Source organism: Zingiber officinale, chromosome 1A, assembly GCF_018446385.1.
Source record: "Zingiber officinale cultivar Zhangliang chromosome 1A, Zo_v1.1, whole genome shotgun sequence".
NCBI classification, from domain to species: Eukaryota; Viridiplantae; Streptophyta; class Magnoliopsida; order Zingiberales; family Zingiberaceae; genus Zingiber; species Zingiber officinale.
Genome location: NC_055987.1, coordinates 89234583 through 89255689, shown reverse-complemented (window position 1 = coordinate 89255689; position 21107 = coordinate 89234583). Strand labels below are relative to the sequence as shown.

The window sequence follows — 21107 nt, the reverse complement described above, 5'->3', positions numbered from 1 at the left end:
TAAAGAGAATGGAATTGTAACTCCCATGAGGTGGCACACTTTGTTGATGTGGCACATCATCATTGGTCCACATATTGCCATCTCACCAATGATGTGGCAATTAGTCAAGTCAAAATTGACTCTTCCTCTTCCTCTCAAGTCAAGTCAAGCTTGACCAAATCTCTTTCATGGTTGATCGAATCCAACCATTTGATTCAAGCCAACTTAATATAATGAATCTAATTCATTTAATTAAATTGATTCAATGAGTCAAAATCTAAATTAGACTCATTGAACACATGAATCAACTTGAGTCGAACTCAAGTTAGCCCAATTAGGATTACTCTTAATCCAATTTGATTCATCAAATGAATCTAATCCTCTTGGTTCATCATATGAACCTATTCTCCATCTAATTATCCTAAGTGTGTGACCCTATAGGTTCTTGTAACATTGGCAATGCCCTAACCCCATTTAGGAGCATAAGTAATGAGCGGTATCTCGCAACACATCATTACTACCCAAGTTACAAGAATGTCGATATTCGACATCACCTTGTGACTACTAATTGTGACTCCTCACAAAATATAACAAGTGTCCTTCTATCCTAAACATCTAGATTGATCAATGTGAGGCATAGACCGTGTCATCCTCTGACCAATCTAAATCTTGAACTCCAAGTAGACTCACTAAATCAAATGAGCTCAATATCCTATATTGACTCATTTGGGCATGGCCATGCACTTCGTGGTCTCACTCTATCAAGAATACCGATGTCTCTCCCGTCATATAGGAGGGATAGATCCCATCTACATCACTCACATCCCTCTGCATAATTTGTTATATACCCAGTAATCGCCTTTATAGTCCACCCAGTTACGGGTGACGTTTGACGAAACCAAAGTACATAACTCCTTATGTAGGGATCTATGGTGACTTCAGGTCTAAGGACTAGTAGTCATACTAATAGCCACATGAAAAAGTATATGACACTCATATAACGATCCATGATACTTTCTCATGGCGGGTCATTCAGTATACATTCTCTAATGTATACCCATGTGTCAACTTGATATCTCTATATCCATGACTTGTGAGATCAAGTCATCGAGTTGACCTACATGCTAGTCTTATTGCATTAACATTGTCCCTGAATGTTAATACTTGACTAGGAATGATTAAGAGTAGTGTTCCCTATATCATCTCACTATCGGTTCAACTAACCGATTGATATAGGTGAGAACCATTTACTCAAGGATATTATTATACTTAGTTTATTTGGCACAAATACAAGTAAGTATAATAACCAAAATCCAAATGCCTTTATTTATATAGAATATGATACAATAAGTCCAAAATATAATCATCTAATGATTGGCTCTAGGGCTCTAGCTAACAACAAAATCACACTATAATCAACTAAAACTAGTCTAGCAATAAGAACTAAACATAACTCCAAGAGTAGGACATGATAAGCTACAAATACAAATCAAACTTAATCACAATCTCACAAAATTTCATAATAGTATTTAAGAAGAGAACTAAAAGATAAACTCTAAACAGATAGGTCCTGAAGATTTACTAGCAAACTCTGGATCTCTCCATTGTCCAGTCATCACACACCTTCATCACCACCACCACCCTATCGCCTCCCTTTCATATCTTAGCTTTTCCTTTATCTGCAGTAGGAGGAAAAAATAGATCTATAAGCGAAATACTTAGTAAGTACTAATCTATCTCACAAAAACTCGAAGTGCATAAAAAGAATGCAACAATACTAAAACTGAAATGCTAAAAGCAAAGCTGCATATACTCATGGTATACAGAAATAAAACTGAATACTAAACATGCTCACTAACTGATAGGAAAATAATGAAACTACTACTGTAGGCTCAGAATTAAAGAAACTAACTTCTATTGATTCTAAGCATAATACTTGTTTCATTTTCTTATATCTTTATACCAGAAATTAATCTTTTAATTTCTCTTTTACTTTCTTTTTCTTTTCTTTTCTTTTCTTCTTCTTTGGGCCCAGGCTTAGTATCATCTTTGTTTTACGCGCTCTCTAATAGTGACTGAGGTAGCTAGCCTCTAGTCCTATGAGGTAAAGACCTTGGTCTTACTAGGGTCAAGACCTTGAAATTGGTCACCTGGATTTGTTTAACGACAACCTTGGAAGTCAGGTACTAGCCTCTTACTTTAGTTTACTTGTTATTTCTTTTTAACTAGACCTTGGTCTTTTTCTTTACTCACACTTCTCATAATCCTTTATTAGAGCTTATTAGAATCCTGTAGATATATCTAACCAGTGTAGGATTACAACTAACCAAGCATGCTACACGAAAATAACACAAGGGAAAGCAACTTTAAGCTTACTAACCATGCTATAAAATAGAGAAAAGAAAGCAACTTTAAGCTTACTAATCATGCTATAAAATAGAGCAAAGAAAGCAACTTTAAGCTTACTAATCATGCTATAAAATAGAGCAAAGAAAGCAACTTTAAGCTTACTAACCATGCTATAAAATAGAGAAAAGAAAGCAACTTTAAGCTTACTAATCATGCTATAAAATAGAGCAAAGAAAGCAACTTTAAGCTTACTAATCATGCTATAAAATAGAGCAAAAGAAAGTAACTTTAAGCTTTCAAACCATACTATAAAATAGGGCAAAAGAATGCAACTTTGAGCTTTCTATACATGCTGTAAAATAGGGCAAAATAAACTAACTCTGAACTGTTATAACAAGGTTATTCTTGCCCTTAAAACAGTAACAAATAATCTATCCAAACTTACTAGTATACTAAGTTGTGCATGCTCATTTAGTGGCAAGGGAAACTAACCGTGCAGGGCTGTTCACGTTCATGGAGGTAGCAAACAAAACCCAGAACTACCTACTATTAACTAAGGGCTGTTTATGCCCATTTGCTCGGCCAAAACAAGAAAATGAACTTGCTGGAATTTATGGCAGCAGGTGGACATACACGGATACTACAATCAAGAGCTAAACTTCCTCTATACAATTTAACTCAGACAATAAATAGCATGCTCAATAGGTAGGCTACAGAAGGTAAGGAATAAAAGGGGAAAACCCTAACTCATAGTCCTGTTCAATAGCAAAGGGAAAAACTAGAAAATACTGCTCAAGTTTTACTAATAGTAAAATTAGAAATCTGCTCATTGAAATAAAACTATACTGCTATGAAAAGAAACTTTCATGCCTGGTTACTAGAAACAAACAAGTTTAGGGATGCATGTTAAAAAGAATACCATTCATACTTAGTAAACCATCAAGAAGAAGAGTCTAAAGCTGATATGAAATCTATGGGCTATTCTTGTTCGGATCTTAACAGGAAATCTGCAGCTGAAATGCTAAACTAAGCCACAAAAATATCTAAACTATTTCATGCTCATTGCTTGGCAACAAAACTAAATTCCAAGGCTACATATATAATCCGAGAATGGCATCTCAACAAAGCAAGGAAGAAAACCCTAGCATATTCTTCTACTCGGCACAACAAGATCCGGAAGCAAGGAAACGAAACCCAAAAATTCGGAGCAACTCCTACCACAGGTGAGTAATACTTACCGATGATTCTTGGACTTACAACCGAAGGAGATGAAGGTCTAGGGTTTCAAAGCTTGAAAACTTGCGGCTTCTTCTTGTGCCCACGCTGACCTTGCCGAGAGAAGTTCGGCTTGGTGAAGGATCTATGGAGGAGAGAGCTCGTCGGCGCCGAAGACCAAACCTGGTTTCTTCTTCGTTTCCGCCGCGAGAGAGGAGAAGAGTCACCGCTCGCGTCGGGAGAGGAGAGGGATTTTTGAGAGTAATTGTTTTGGTTTTCGGAAAATCAAAAACCTTATTCCCTTTCTTATATTTGGGTTTAATCAAAACTATGCTATAAACTTAATTCTCTCCATATAAGGTTAACAAGACCGTGTAGCTCAGCTGGTTGGGCCGGTTTTGCTTGGGTCAGTCCGACCCGAGGTCCACGGTTCGAATCTCGGCTTGGACATTTCTTTTTGCAAATTTCGTTCGTTTAGTAAAAATACCAAACGATCTCCAAAAATTACATAAAAATACTCTATAAATTCCTAAAAATCTCTAGAATTTTCTAAGGTATTTATATATTTTTATAAGGACTTTAAGAACTCAAAATAGGGAAAATTGGGTCGTTACACTATCATCCTCCATCCTCTTATCTTAACCCCTCTCAAGATCCATTCTCTTTCTTCCCTCTTCTCTTTCTCTTACTCTCTTTTCCCACCAATTTCACGTTTTTCTAGATAATTTGCCGTGCGAAGTTAACTAGTGCTTAATCAACAGTCCCTGTGGATTTTATATTCTTTTATTACTGAGGACGAAATTATGCACTTGTGATTCGTAACAACTATCAACTCGAGTTGATCAATTAACAAATAAATTATTTTTATTTATATTGAGTTAATGATTGGGTTGGATTTAGTCAGTTAGGCATTTGATTAGTTTTCTGATAAGAAGACTGGTGATATAGTGGTATGGTCAACTAACCATAGATTGAATGATAAGAATTGTCACGCTCCAGAGGAGTCCTTACCCGATAAATGGACATATCCCCTCTTATGACAACATATGGAATATGAATACATAACCACATGGCTAAACAAGAATAATAATATTATCCCACGTGTCTGGAAACAACCACAACCATGCAAGATAAATAAAAGTCCACATGATTGGGAGAAAAACACAATGAATGACATAAGGTAAACTACTTGGATAAAACAATGGACTGTGAGCCATCCTGTCTTGACACAATAACCATTAAATAGAACAAAAGACCAACACAAGATAAAAATTCACATTTAAGTTAATTATTACATGAACATGTTCAGAAAATCAAAATATGAGTAAAAGCAACATCAGAAACAAAACTCTCAATGTGATGTGGGACTGATAGAAGGACTCTGTGAGTAATAGAAGATAGCGCATGATGTTGGCGTAGCAGGGCCAACAAGAGGAGGTGAATTGCTTGAAAAAGAAAAATAACACCTTTCCTATTCTTTCAACTCAAATTAAAAGCAACAATAATAATAACTTAAATTAACAACTAAAAAGATGAGACTCAAGATTTACTTAGTTACAACCTAGGTGGTTGCTAATCCAAGATTGATGAAAGCACTAACAGATCTCCTTCGTGTAGGCAGAGAAGCCTCTTACAATTGTTGAATGTTCAGACAATTGCTAGGAAAAGAATACAGGAGTTGTTGTTAATTTTCTAAGTCCAAGGGTCTTTTTATAACCCCTGAAAAATCTTATCCATGGCTTAAGGGCGTCTTCTATAGAGCTGGAAGGCGCCTCTAGCGGGCCGCCAGTGGATAAAAGTTTATCTACTGCCAATGGCAAAATATACCTGGTCGAAGGCGCCTTCCATAGGGCTGGAAGGCGCCTTCAGCCCAGCTGAAGGTGCCTTTTGCTTGAAGGTCATGAAGGCACCTTCAACTCTTGTTGAAGGCACCTCCAGCAGCTCCATAGCTCCATTTTAGCTCTTCTGTTACTCCGATCGCCTCGGTGATATCGACCAACCGAAATAGGACTCACCCGGACCCTTTTTCAGGTTTTCTCCTCGAGCAGTCTTCCGCTTTGACTTCTCATCCCTAGGAACGTTGTGCACATCCTTCTCATCCACTGGTGTACTCTTCCGCAGCACCTCATCCCTCAGATGCACTGAGTCCGTCGGCTCCCTTCCCGTGTCATCCTTCTCACTAGCTGCGTCTTCCACTCGACTTCTTGTGTTCCTAAGCTCCTGCACACTTAGACACAAGGATCAAATACAACAGGACCTAACTCAACTTAGTTGATTATATCAAAACTACCACGAGGTCCAACACATGTAATCGAAAATGTTGTATTATGAAGTTCTATTATTGATGCAATTCACTAATTTCCTTATCTCTATACCTCATTTCATGATCCCTTTGCAATATTATTCCCTTCAAATTGCAAATCTCTTCAGTTAAGTTTTCTTTTTGTGCCTTTATTGCTGGTGGAGTGGAAGAAGATATATCAGCAACTCTATGGGTTCTGCTAAAGAACTTATTCTCAATATCATTCCTTCTTTCAGTGCTCCACTCGCCTCTAATCATATACTCATATTATTACCAACAGAGAGCTTAGATCCATTATCATCACTAGCACCCGAACTTCTCTGTGCTAGCTCTAGCTCATCATATTTTCTTGTATTGTCATGAGGAAAAATAAAATAAAATTATAATAAAAATATTTTAGTAATGTATATAATCTTGATTAGATATAATAGAAATACATATAATATATAGAGAGAGCAGATACATAACTAATAAAATATAAGTTATAAATTAAAATCCAAAATTAATTCAAACCTTCATTGCTTTAACTCTATCCCCACTCAAAGTCTTGTCTTTTTTTTTAAAAAAAATTAATGGAATAATGAAATAGATTCAAAAATTAGTGGGAGAGTTAAAAAATTGACAATCTATATATATGCTCATCGATATTGATAAAGCCTGCTGCATATGTCGTAAACAAGTCACTTGAATTATAAGTTTGATTTGTTTTATTCTGTTGACTCCTTTGTTTGCTATCCTTGATTTCCCAAAAATTGGAGATTCTGGCCTAATTTTTATGAATGATGCAGGGTGACTTTTTTCCCTTGTCTTTTCACTATTAAGTACATGTTGAATATGATCATCATAATTTTTTTCTTAAAAATTCTTTTTATTTTCAACTCTTCATTCATGTCTCAATTGAATATCCTCTGGAATAGAAAAAAAAATGATTTTATATTCATTTTAATTTCATATATAAACTGAAGATGATATACATTAAACTCATTTTATCAGAGCTCTTTTGTGGGTGTTGGAGTGCTAGTATACATCATTGAAGCCCCTCCCTAATGGTTATTCACTATTTTATTAATCTTGTGAATTACACGTATAGAATTTTTAAATCTATCATAAATTTATAAATAAATAATGTTAAATAATTAAAGTAGTTGAAAAAATAAAATATTTTATAGTACTTACGAATCTCCGTAAGAGACTATAGGCTCTCAAGTGTCTTGCATCTCAACAACTAAGTGTTTGGCCAAAGGAACTTGCGTGGGTATTGGTGAAGGTGAATGGAAAGGTGTTAGCGAAGGTACATGGGAAGGTCCTACAACTGAAAGGGGGCGTAGTAATAGACAATACTAGGTGTGGAAGCAAACTAGCCAAGAGTACTTCGTCTATAGCTACCACATCAAGACTGTCAACCAAAATTGTTATGATAAAGTGAATAAAAATTTTATACATAATAAAGAACATGAAAAAACTTACTATATTTGATAACATATCAGAGAGTGCATGAAACAAAACACCAAGATGTCACCTCTAATGACATATAGGAAAAAATACAGTATATTAACAAATAAAATATATAAATTTAAGAATAAGACAATATATAGACAACTAATTAAGCTACGAGTTTTGTAAATTTATAGATTAAAACTAAATTTACACATTAAAAAAAAATACAATATATGAAAATAAAATATTATATTTTTGTTATATTAAGATAACAAAACTTATCCATCATCAAAAATTAAAGTCCTCATTGTCATTGTCATTGTCATTCTCATCCTTATCCTCCTCCTCCTCCTCCTCGTCATTGTCATCATCATCAATTTCACTTGCATCCATATTTATCACTACTCTATTGAGATTTCATAATGTTGGAATAATATATTTCTCGGTTTGAAATATGTTCGCAACTTCCTCTTATTGATATGCAATATCTTCCCAACGTTCCTAACTTTTTTTTCCTGTGCTTTCATTTTACAAATAATCCATCAATCAATTTTGTCATGTTTCAAACTAGAATATGAAACATAGAATACTTGAATCACTTATTGTAGCTCTCAGGGCATAGTGTAGACGGTGGGCATATGACATCTCTGGCGTAATGGCCAGGGGTCTATTCTCATGAACTAACGACTTGGGATTTACCCTACCATGCACCTAACATCTATATACCTATATTTACCTCCCTCTATATCCATGGGGTCGATACTAGGGGGTCGTTAAGGTAGCAGATCTACCTTTGAATCACTTATTGTGCCAACATAAATAGTTCATATCTCTTATACAATCTATTATGATTCATTTCAACAAAAATTATATCGTGGATGCACCTTCATCCATCTAACAAAGTCAAACCAACGACACATCAATAAAATAACTTACATTTCTAGGTCAGAGTATTCTACCTTTATGATTTCATACAGCAAATTATAAAAATCATTGGAAGACTAAACATAAACCCCACTATTCATTGTAGTCTTCTCCATTCTATATTCCTGAGTATAAAAATTATATCCATTTATAAAATATGATGGCCAAGTGTTGACCATTGCTTTTGGACCCCATGACAGATGGATTAACAAATCTTTCTTAACATGAACTTGATTATCATGAACCTAAAATTAAATAATATGTTTAAAAGTTAAGATATGTATAAACCAAATTTAGATTGTCTACTTACATATAATTTGAATCATGGTGCAAATTCTTCATCACAGAAATGATCAAACTCTTATGTCGATATTTTATAACATGAAAAATTTACAAAAAAGAAATACAAAAAAATAATAAATATATATTAACTTGAAACATGACATTACTTTTGCACAATCTAGTAAAATATATGTGTGGTTGCTCGCCATTCTTGACCGGTTAAGTATTTCTGCTTATATAGTCCACTTGGTCGACCAAGATAGTTAAAAATTAAGAATAAGTTAAAATTGGGATTAATAGGACCATGAGGCTCAAAATAATATGATGCAAAAGTTGTTACTTCTTCCATAATATATGCATTAACAATAGAGGCTTCAACACATGTCTTATTTTTTTACTTTTTTCATCAAATGATATAGGAATCTGATTGTAATAAAAAAAATTAATTAGATATTAATATATAGAAAAATTAGTCAATTTTTATGCATTAATAATGAAGTATAGAAGATGAAAATTTTACCTTTTAAATGGATACATCCATCGAAAATAGATAGGACCTCTAACTTTGGCCTCATGACAAGTGAACTAAAATATGTTCCATGAAATCAAAAAATAAGGGTGGAAATATCATTTCTAAATTACAAAAAATGATTGGAATGTTTCTTTCTAACAACTTCATATGTGAATGTCTCAAAACTATTGAGTAAATATTATAAAAAAAATGCTTAACTTCGTAATGGTACCTCCATACAAAATTTGGTAAGAGTTCTTTAAAAGTAATAGGAATTAGCTTTTTCATGAATATATAACATGTTGGTCCCTTGGCGATCGACTAGAGGGAGGGTGAATAGCCTGCACAACAAAATGAAAAGACCTTCCTCGACTTATTGCTTTATCAAAATAAACATTCGCATAAAAAGTATTAAAAGACTAAAAAAAAGAAAGAGGCTCAGAAAGAATTACTTTGTTATAACCAGGGAGGTTATTAATTCAAGGAAGATGGAAAGCTCAGTAAAAATCTCCTCTATGCAGAGAAGCCTCTTACAGCAATTGAATCTCACAACTAGAAAACTAAACTCAAAAGCAATCAATTACAAGTGTTGTTTATAGCTTCTAAGACTAGGGTTGTATTTATAACCTTGGTCAGGACACCTAGAAGGGTTCCAGACACCTAGAGGGGGATAAAACTTTATCCTCATCGCAACGGATCATGTTTGACGTGTTGAGAATAAAAATCCTGGTCCAAGCGCTCGAAAGGGTTTCGGGCGCCCAGAGTTCGGCGAGTCTAGGCGCCCGGACCATGAAAGTCAACATCCTATTGACTTTTGGTCCCGGTCTTCTGCTTCGGTTCCACTCACCTTGGTCCGGGTCTTTTGCTCCAACTCCACTTACTTGGGTGATCTTGGCCATCCAGAATAGAGCTCACCCGAACCCAACTTTCTACTTTCGAGCAATCTTCCGCTCCGGCTTCTTATTCCTTGGAAATGTCGCGCGCCTCCTTCTCGTTTGCCCACATACTCTTACGCAGCACCTCATCCTTCAGACACACTTAGCCCATTGGCTCTCTTCTGTGTCGTCTTTCTCGCTAGCTATGTCTTTTGCTCGACTTTCTATGCTCCTAAGTTCCTGCACACTTAGACACAAGGGTTAAAACCAACATGACCAAACTTGACTTGGTTGATCACATCAAAACTACCTTGGGGTACTAACAATCTCCCCCTTTTTAATGTGATTAAACCCAAGTTAAGTTAAGGCAAACAAACATAAAGAAATAAGAAGGTAATAAATTTGTAACTTAAGAATTTACAAAAAAAATTAAATTTAAATTAGCCTCCCCCTAGACTTAATCTTCCCTTCTCCCCCTTTGATCACATTAAATAGGGTACTTTAAAAATGATTTTGGAAAATCTAAATTTAAAGTCTAAGGTAAATCAAAAACTCTTAAGTAAAATTGGAAGTTTTAGTAAAATTTCAAGAATTTTGCATTTTGAAAAAGTTTTCTAATAGAAAATTTTCAAAAGAAAAAAAATATTTAGATAAGATTCTCAGAAAAATAAATTTTCTAAAGTAGCTCTAACAAATATGATTTTTATTAAGTACATTTTCGATGATCAGAAATTTGACAGACAATTTAAAGTATTTTTATAACTACTAAATGTTTAAGGGGGTGTTTGGTTGATGGGTTTGAGAATGAGGGAATGGAATGATAGTAAAAGATAGTGTTTGGATTGTGGGTTTGGGAATGACATTTTGGGAATGATTACTAGATTTATGGGAATCAACCAAACCCATATAACTTGATGGGTTTCATTTCCATTCCTATTCTCATTCCACCCTACTATCAAACCTATACCCATAGTCATTCCCATCATTTAACCAAGCACCCCCTAATAGTTAGTCAATTAAATACTTGTTTCAATAATCAGCTTCTAGATTGTGGCGAGGCACTAGGCCTTCTTGGATATTGGAACAATAATCACTTTCTAGACAAAGCCTTTTAAAGAAATTGGATATTTAATTTGCTCTCTGAAAGCACTAAGTCCAAAAAAAACAATCAAGTTAAGCACGTTTTTGGCACTCAATATAGATTCCTTCCTACTGAGTTAATTTAAAATTTTCAAGGAAATATACTTTCTAGATAATTTTTAAATTTGACTCTTATGATTTTTGAGATACCAATTAATTCTTTAATAAATTTTAAAATTAGAAGGAATAAACTTTGAGCATATATGACTGTTCAAATTTTCTATTTCCTTTTTTAATTTTTCATTTTCTAAGTTTGCTTTGTCGAAGTCTTCTAATCAACAAGAATCAGCTAAGGTTAATATTAAATCCTTATTTTCTTTCTCTAATTTACAGTAATTTTTCAATAATAGTTTTATAAATGCAAATATTTTATCTGGAGGTAGAGATCGTACCTAACTTACCTTATTGATTCCATAATCTGAAGCTCCCCCTGAAGTATTACTTTCTTCGAATGTCTCTCCCCTTTCATGATGCTCTCGATGCTCATTTCGGATGAGCTTACTTTATCTTTATCTTCTTGATGACTTGCTACTAGCGCAATTCCAGCGAGGGCTTCTATCTCCATTCGGATGATGTGTTATCTCATGCCGCCTTTAGATTAAACTTGGGTCAGACTGACTTTTTATTCTTTTCCTTGTCCTTGTCCTTGCTCTTCAACTTTAGGCAGTTACTTTGACATGCCCTTCTTCATTATAATGATAGCATCTTACTTTCCTTTTTCTTTTTGTACCTTGCACTTGATTAAATTTATTAGATTTAAATAATTTTTAAAATTGTCTTACCATGAGTGTTGTTTCATCATCATTGAGAGACGATTCAGAATCTCGTTCATCCATCTTTGCCTTTAAGACAATGTTGTGCTTTGGCACTTTCTTCATATCTGCACATCTTATTTCATGGACTTCAAATGTTGAAAATAATTCTTCTAAAGTAGTTAATTTTAGATCCTTAGATATATAATAAGCATCTACTAATGATGTTCATTCAATATTTCTAGGGAATGCGTTAAGTGCGTACCTTAGCCAATCTCGGTTGTTTACCTTATCTCCGAGATTCATGAGTCCGATGATGAGCTCCTTAATCCTTGAGTGAAGGCGTGCAACTGTTTCACCTTCTTCTAATTTAATGTTTCTTATCTGGTTTCTGAGCAGATCCCGTCTAGCGAATTTCGACTCCAAGGTTCCTTCATGTAGTTCCAAGAATTTCTTCCAGAGCTCCTTGGCAGACTCGTAGGCTCCGATCCGGTTGACTTCTTGTGGTGGTAAGATGCTTAGCAGATGGAACTCTGCTTTACCGTTTACCACGAAGTCAGCTTGTTCCTTCTTAGTCCATTAGCATTTTTCTTTCCCTTCGGGTGCTATAAAATCAAATTCCATTATTAAGAGTAAATCAAAATCTATCTTAAAGAATACCTCCATCCTTTTCTTTCAGGTCATGAATTCCCCCTCAAATTTTGGTGGGAAGATGCTCGATCTAGCCATCTCGAGTGCTTCATTTCACGATTAGTCCTTCAGAAGCTATTGGGCTCTGATACCACTTGTTGGTCCCTTGGCAACCGACTAGAGGGAGGGTGAATAGCCTACACAATAAAATGAAAAGACCTTCCTTGACTTATAGCTTTATCAAAATAAACACTCGCATAAAAAATATTAAAAGATTAAAAAAAGGAAGAGACTTAGAAAGAATTACTTGGTTACAACTAGGGAGGTTGTTAATCCAAGAAAGATAGAAAGCTCAGTAAAAATCTCCTCTGGGTGGAAAAGCCTCTTATAGTAATTAAATTTCACAACCAGAAAGCTAAACTCAAAAGTAATCGATTACAAGTGTTGTTTGTAGCTTCTAGGACCAGGGATGTATTTATAGCTCTAATCAGGGTGCCTGGAAGTATTCCAGGTACCTGGAGGGAGATAAAACTTTATCCCCATCGTAATGGATCATGTTTAAAGCATTTCGGATAAAAATCCTGGTCCAGGCGCCCGGAGTCCGACGAGTTTAGGCGCCCAGACCAAGAAAGTCAACATCCTGCTGACTTGTGGTCCCGGTCTTCCACTCTGGTTTTGCTCGCCTTGATCTGGGTCTTTCGCTTCGACTCTTCTCGCTTGGATGATCTCGTCCATCTGGAATAGGGCTCACTTGAACCCAACTTCAAGCCTTCGAGCAATATTCCGCTCTAGCTTCTTGTCCCTCGGAAACGCCGCAGGCCTCCTTCTCGTCTGCCCCGGTACTTTTTCGCAGCACCTCGCCCCTTAGACGCACTGAGCCCATCGGCTCTCTTCCGTGTCATCCTTCTTGTTAGCTATGTCTTTTGCTCGACTTCTTGTGCTCCTAAGTTTCTACACACTTAGACACAGGGGTTAAAAACCAACAGGACCTAACCTGACTTGGTTGATTACATCAAAACTATCTTGGGATACTAACATAACAGTCATGATTTTTCAAACCAATCAATTTGCATTCCTTTATATCGACACATCTCCCAAGATTAAAGACATAACCATCAAGAAATCTCAACGATTTCAACCATTCATAAACAACACATATCTTATTCTTATTCAATGTATAAACTATCTTTGGCTTTAGTCCCCTGCTACTTTCATCGGCATCAAGAGTGGGTCGTTTACAAAGGAGTCACATATTTTTTTCTTACATTTAGATTGTCTTTCATTTTTCTAGTGATATCCATAACTGCATTTATCATATTATCAAAAATATTATTCTCAATATACATTACATCAAAATTATGATGAATCAAATGACTCTTAAAATATGGTAAATCCCAAAATAAACTTTGTTTAGTCCATTTATGTGTACTGTTATATTTATATGTTGTACCATGTAGCTCTTCAATAATAGATGTAAAGTTAAGCACTCTATACTAAATCTGTTCACCTATTAATCTCAATAGCAGAGGTGTTTTTTCAAATCTATTCTTAGCAAATTTTTATTTATTTCTTCTAAAATTATGATTTGCTGGTAAAATTGTCTATGAGAATGAAAATAATTCAATTTTTCCCCATATTTCAATTTGATTGACTTTGATCTCTTCGCATATATTGGACATCCTAAAATCCTAGTGGTACTACATCTCGATATCATATCATAAGTTGGAAAGTCATTTATCATCTAAAGAAAAGTATCCTTTATTATGAACATCTGATTAGTATGAATATCATATGTAGGAAAATCTTCATCCCATAGTTGTTTCAGCTCTACAATCAGTGGTTGTATATAAACATCTATTAACTTCTTTAAATTTTACGGGTCAGACATAGCTAATGTTAAAAATATATTGAGCATTTTCATGCACATCTCAGGTGGACGTTTATATGGAGTTAAGATAACTAGCAAATAAGAATATTTTTTTTTTCAGATTTGCAATATAGAGCAAATTCATCAACACAAAGACCTAACCTAATGTTTTAAGTCTCTTTCGCAAATTCAATATATGTTCTATCAAAATTTTTCCATAACTTGCATTTGATGGATGACACATTAGTCCCTCTTATGTTTGATGATTTAAATGTCAAGTCATGTGTTTAGTAGCGATCTTTGGTGCATAAATCCATTGTAACCTAGGATTTAAAGGCAAATAAAACAATTGAGTGTATGATTTGTCACTGTTGACTTCTTCTGGAGCTCTTATACCTAGCTTGATTATAGAATTTACAAACATCTACATTTTCATTATCTCCCCAATATAGCATACAACCATCTCTGGAAACATCATTTCTTTCCACCAGAATACCTAATTCTTTCACAAGTATTTTCATACTGTAAAAATCATTGGGCATTATGTGATCACATGGCAATACTTCATCAATAACTTGAACAAAATTATTAAAATAATCTTCAAACAAATTTTGCTCTGCCAAGTATTCAACAGTCCTACAGTTAGAGATAATTTAGTTTGACTGTCACAACCAGCCCAGACTAGTTCATTTGCAGCACTCAATACTTCCTGAAATTGGTAAAATGCTTCATTATTCGAATTTTCATCAATACCTACTACTTTCCACCTCCTTCAACAGTGATGCATAAGTAGTAAATATTTGTTCAACTATTAAAGGATCAATATAACTTGCACCACTTGATTTGGGAATGAAATTCTAACTCGCTACATCAATTATCATATTCTGATATGGATTTAATTGATCATAATAACTTTGATTCCCACTATCTGAGACTCGTATGTTTTGTCCATAATCTTCATAAGATATGAACAGTTCACCATGACATATCCAATTATAGTAATTTAGGATAAAACTAAATCTATAAAAATGTTCTCAAACTTTGTCACAGTATAAAAATTTATCATTGTGACACTTTATGCATGGACACCTTATCTTATTCTCATCCATATACTCAAGATTGCTACCAGCAAAATCCAAAATTGTTCTAACCCAAGTTTAAACTCATCAGTTAAATCTCGACGTTCAGGTAAGTACTTTTTATACCTCCAACTCCTTTCTTTCTGTATTTTTCCGATTTTCAATTTATTAACATATTAATCAAAATATTTACAAATAAAAACTAGTATCTCATTAATAACAATATCATAATGAATTGTTGTAAATAAGTAATATTATAACATTAGTATATATATATATATATATATGTCAAGTGAACATCCACTATCAATAAATAATAATTAATGTAAATATATACCTAAAACAGGTCACCAAAAATGAGTGTCTTCAAATAGTTAAAGTGCACACCAAATAGAGAGACTTGCACAAATAATATTATGAAAATATTATGTTGGAGACATATATATATTTGTACACCCTTACCCTGCACAATCCTAGGCAACCCTCACTTGTCTGGACACCTAGATGCCAGCCCAGGTGCCCCGATTGTCAAAAGTGAATCTAAGTGTCCAGGAGGGATTCCATGCACTCGAACCTGTGAGGATCATTTAGGAGTGTGTATAATATCAAATCTCTCTCTATATATTTACACACCGTAAAATTAACAAATCCTAATTTAAACAAATGGTTCCTGGAAAAAAATAAAACACTATGGCAATAAATATTTTTCTTAAATTTGTCTAATAACATTGCAAATCTTGATAGATTAAAACATGGCTCACAATTTAACACAAATAAGACATACTTGATAAATTCCATCTCCAAGCTCATGGTTGGCGTGATCTAGCCTCAGGGGCAGGTGACCTCAGTGGTTGGCCAACCTCATCTCAGTGCCCGACCAACCTCAACTCAGTGGCCTTCCAACCTAAGCTCAACAGCCGACCAGCGTCAACCTAGCTAAGAAATTCACCTAGTGGTGGGCCAGCCTCAACGACCAGCTATGAAATTTACCTGGTGGCCGACCAACCTAAGTGGTCAAAAACCTCAACCCAGCCAGCTTGCAGCCGGCTAGCCTCCTCATGGCCAGCTTGAGCCAGCGCCCGAGGTCATGACTAGTGATCGTTGCACCTCGCGGCCATGACTAGTGGTGGCCTCACCTTGCCGCGACTAGATTCAGCCAGTGAGGGAAGGGGAAATGAGAGGGGAGGGGAAAGGAGAGGGGAGGAAGCTTGCCGCCACACTTCTCCAAGCTCTCTCTCGTCCTTGTCACCATCGCCAAGTTAGGGGGATCAGGGGCCAATGTCATGCCCCAGAGGAGTCCCTGCTAGATGAAAATATGACAGTATCTCCCATGTACTGGTGACAATATGAATCATATATGCATACACAAGTATATACATCGATATCTAAATATATTCAACAGCTCATACGACTGGATATAAGCACAACCACGCAGTTATATACATATTAAACAACCCACTCGGTTGTACTAAAAACCAATATAGTGGAAAAATGATAAAGAGAGCCCATACAAACCAAAACAACACAACGCTAGCCAGCTAGGCCTTATATAACACCACAACGACACAAAATTCAACTCCACATAATAAACTCCAAAAGATAATCGAATTAACATAACACCAAATGCAAAATACGAGTAAAGAATAAACGAAACCTGATGCAGTCTTCAGATGTGACGTTGGATTGTCAGCCAGAACTCTCCCAAGTATCCATGATTTATCTACCTGCTACCTGGTGAAAGAAAAATCATTTTGTGAGGTTGTGAGTACTGGGACTCAGCGGATAAAGGAAAGATAGTGCATGAATATAATATCCAAATAGAGAGTGTCAACAGTATACAGTCTCATAAGGGAAATAGTAGATACTAAAATAAAACCACAATAAATGTTCATACATGTAACCATATCCAAGTTTAGTAAAATTAGGAGTAGAACAACTCTGCTGCAAAGCTACTCATAACTACAAGGGTAACATGTGAGGTATATACATATTACCAATAGGTAAGTCAGTCTAAACACATACAACAGATATATATATCTCAACATATGTAAGCATATCAGCACAAGTAAACAACAGCAGCATAAGTAAGCAACAACATCAGCCGGTATAATAAAAACAGCATATGCGCGGACGGTCACCTCACCCACCTCTTTGCACCACGACCCCTGTATGGTCGAGAGGCTAGATCGATGACAATTGTACCACTCAAAGGCCACCATTAATCTCGAGTGACCGAGTGGACAGGTGCTGAGTAGCTAACTAGCAATAAAGTAAAGGGGGTCCCTGCTGCTCGCAACTCCAGCTACCACTACCCATGAGCGGCCGAGTGCGACACGACAAGACAAGCGGCATCTGCTCTAGCTACCACTCTCTCGAGTGGCCGAGCGTGCGGCCCTGGCTAATGACTCTCTCGACTGCAAGGGAGAATTTATCGTTAACATGTATGCAATGATATGATGCGCAAAATACAACAGTCATCATATACATGTAAACAGGAATCATGTATGCTACATGAAGCCAACATACTCAATACAGTATATAAATAAACAACAATCAAAGCATACAAGGTTGGTATCTAATATCTGCTAAATATTATAGATAACAACAAGAGATTGTATGGATATAAAAATGAATAACTCAAAGGTTTGAGTCGAAGTATCAATCACAAGAAAAATGCGAGTGAAGTCAAGGTAAAGCAGTCCTTATCCAAAAATAATAGCTCATGCACCAAATTTCAAAGAACTAAAGAGATTCAAAGTAAGAAGTACCCATCTTTACACGTAGATCGTGTCAAGTAGTCCCACGTCGAGTTGCTCATCCCGAACACAAATCCTACAATCACATAGTGTATGATATAACTAATCAAGTATGAACTAGTTAGCTAAATCCATCATGGACAAAAAAAGCTAACTAAATCCTAATCTGATTAGGAATCTATACATTAATTTCATTTCAACTATTAACCCCAAATATGGTAGTTTAACCATTTTCTATAGCCATTTCGTATTGCCATTTCAGTCATGTTAGGAAGAGCCCTCCCCGGAGCCTATCCCAAAGCACACATCCTGTACTGTCACCACCAGTGCACAAGTTATCATATAAGAGATACATGTCCCAACATAACATTTCGTGCAGTAACCATGCATAATTCTTAATCTACCCTTACAACGAGATAAACACAGAAGCTCAAGAAATGCATACACAACTAAGGTTTCTTAAGAAAGCATTGAAGATAATGGCATATACCACAAAAGTTTCAATTATACTAAATCAATCCAGGATCTTGAACTTCGAAAAGAACAACCACATATTCAACTCCAAGATAGAACACCAGCAACATTGCTATGAAGCCGAAAGCATCACAAAAATAGGAGCTCAAAGCAACACCCTATCATCTACACTAAATCTACCATGAAAACCGAAGTTATTATAAATGCAAAAATCACCAAATCCACACCAGACAACCATACAAAATCTGTTAAGGAAAACATAAACCTCCTCCAAGCAAGAACATACGGCCAATACCCAGCCTCCTACATTAATCCTACTATGGAAACTGAAATTATCACTACAACAAAAGCACAGGAAACAACACTCAAGCACCTATACAATATCTGATATGGAAATAGTAAACCTCACCTAACCAAGAAAATAAAGCCACTACCCTAATCTGTCCCAGAAATTTAGCTAACATGAGGTAGCTTTCACATCACCGAGATCAAACCAAAATTTCCCATAATTGTCCGAAAATCCCAAAGTTGTCATGGAGCCACAAGAACAACAACATAATCGAACTACAACCCATGTATTCCGTTCCGGAAACAAAATTTGAAATCGTCATGAAGAAGCAAAGCATCATCATAAAAAAAAAACCAAATCACATTCACCGCAATCTAATCCAAAAATCAGAGGTCATTGTGAAGAAACAAGAGTAGCCTCAAAGCAAATTACAACTACTAATTTTTGTTAGAAAGCAAGAACAACAACAAACTTGAACCACATCCCCTTAATTTGAGCCAAAATCAGAAATCCTTCCAAAGGCAGTGCAAGAAAACCAAACAGGTTCCAAATCCCTCAAATCTATCCCGATGAATCAACCTTTACCAGGAGACAATGCGAACATAAAATCCAAACAACATCTCCCGAATCCCGGTAGAAAATCGTGAAAACCTTGTGCCAAAACAAGGACATCATTTGGATCATTTGAAACCCTACAAGAAGAAACATTCATCCTATACCTACTAATGAGATATACTTGCTCATGGTCGGGGAAAGGACAATGACTCACCAAGTCGACAGCGTCGGCAAAGGCAGTGGTGCTCAAGGGTGAGCAGCAGATCGGAGAGGGCTGGAAGCTATCACCGCGACAGGCCGAGAGATTAGACAACGTCAAACGGTGTTGGGCGATCAGCGATCAGAGCTCATCGACGTCGGAATTCGATGGTCCGCGACAATGAGGAATCGGGAGAGGGCGGTGCATGAGGGAGAGGAAGGAAGAGAACATCGTGAGAGGTTTAGGATCAAGGAAGGAAGAGGTCGGCGGAGGCTTTGGGAGCTAGGGCACGGGATGTGCTTTTATAACTTAGGGATTTTCCGATCAAGCCCTAGATCAATTTCTTAATCAACTCTCATCTCCGGGTGTTCCAAACAGGCTTTTCTTATGCCTATAAATGCATCCCTTCAAAATACATCATACGAGCTTTAATTAAATTCCAGAAAATTTCTAAAAATTCCTTCAAATTCTAATAAGATTATTTTTCTCAAATAACCTTATTATTTAATTATTATTTTGTTGACGTATTTTACATTCTCCCCACTAATAAAAATTTGGTCCTCAAATTTACTGCTCAACTCAACGATCCTCAACGAAGAGTAACAAGCTACAAACTCCTATCCTACTCCATCCCAGTAACATGACAAATCTCCAACCGTAAAAGATGACTCTGTGGGTGATGAGCTCACCTTGCTTCCGGTACTCCCACACTTCTATCTAGCCAACTGTGGGTAAATCAACTGCCTCCAAAATCCATAACACACACTATTAACAAACCTCTAACGTCCATATAATGTGCTCCGACTATCTATCTGTCTGAGGGCGAAAGCCTCTACTACAACAAGCTCTATACTCACGCTCAGCTACAAACTTTGCTAGATACTTGAAATGAATCACGGATCTCAACCTGATATAATACTCAGAGATACCATAAAGTCCGGTGATGTCATGATAGTATAACCTTGATAATCGATTCTCTACTGCCCAAGTCAATAAGGTAAATCGGTTCTCTACTAACTGAAGTTGTTGGGTCTTTCGGGCCGTGAAAATTGCTTTTTCGCGTCGCGGAAACCCCGAAACCCCCGCCACCGGATCCGTGTGAAGAATAAAATTTCGAAAAACCTACGAGTACGAGTTTACAAACTCTAGATCTACATTAGAGTATGAGTTTTACCCTTGATGCGTGCCTTTCGCAAATCCCGCTCGTCCAAAGGTGTCGGATCTCAAGATTGTCAAAGTAGACAACCCTCTAGAAGTATCCACACGAACAAATCGATGGAGGGAGAACCTTAGAGTGTGCTAGCACTCCAAGAAGGTCTCGGCAATGGAGAGGAGAGGGAGAGAAGAATTGGAGCAAGGAAGAAGATCCAAAATGCTTGAATGAATTCACCTCATCAAAACCCCCATAAGTGGTCGGCCACCACAAAGCTTGTAACCCCCTTCTCATTTAATGTGGAGGACACATTAAATAGGAGATTTGTAACCTCCATGA

At 36.2% G+C, this 21107-nt stretch overlaps 1 long non-coding RNA gene across 2 annotated transcripts; it reads right to left on the bottom strand.

Moving 5' to 3' along the window:
• Nucleotides 1–1279: 1279 nt before the first annotated feature.
• LOC122026770 lies at nt 1280–19913 on the bottom strand. 2 transcript variants are annotated; one of them, XR_006124169.1, is made up of 5 exons: nt 19631–19913; nt 18111–18174; nt 17490–17756; nt 16997–17073; nt 1280–1658 (listed from the first exon to the last, which is right to left on the bottom strand). It is a non-coding gene; the product is annotated as an uncharacterized LOC122026770 (long non-coding RNA). The 2 variants fall into 2 exon arrangements; XR_006124168.1 differs by lacking the exon at nt 1280–1658 and having other exon boundaries at nt 16735–17073.
• Nucleotides 19914–21107: the final 1194 nt, after the last annotated feature.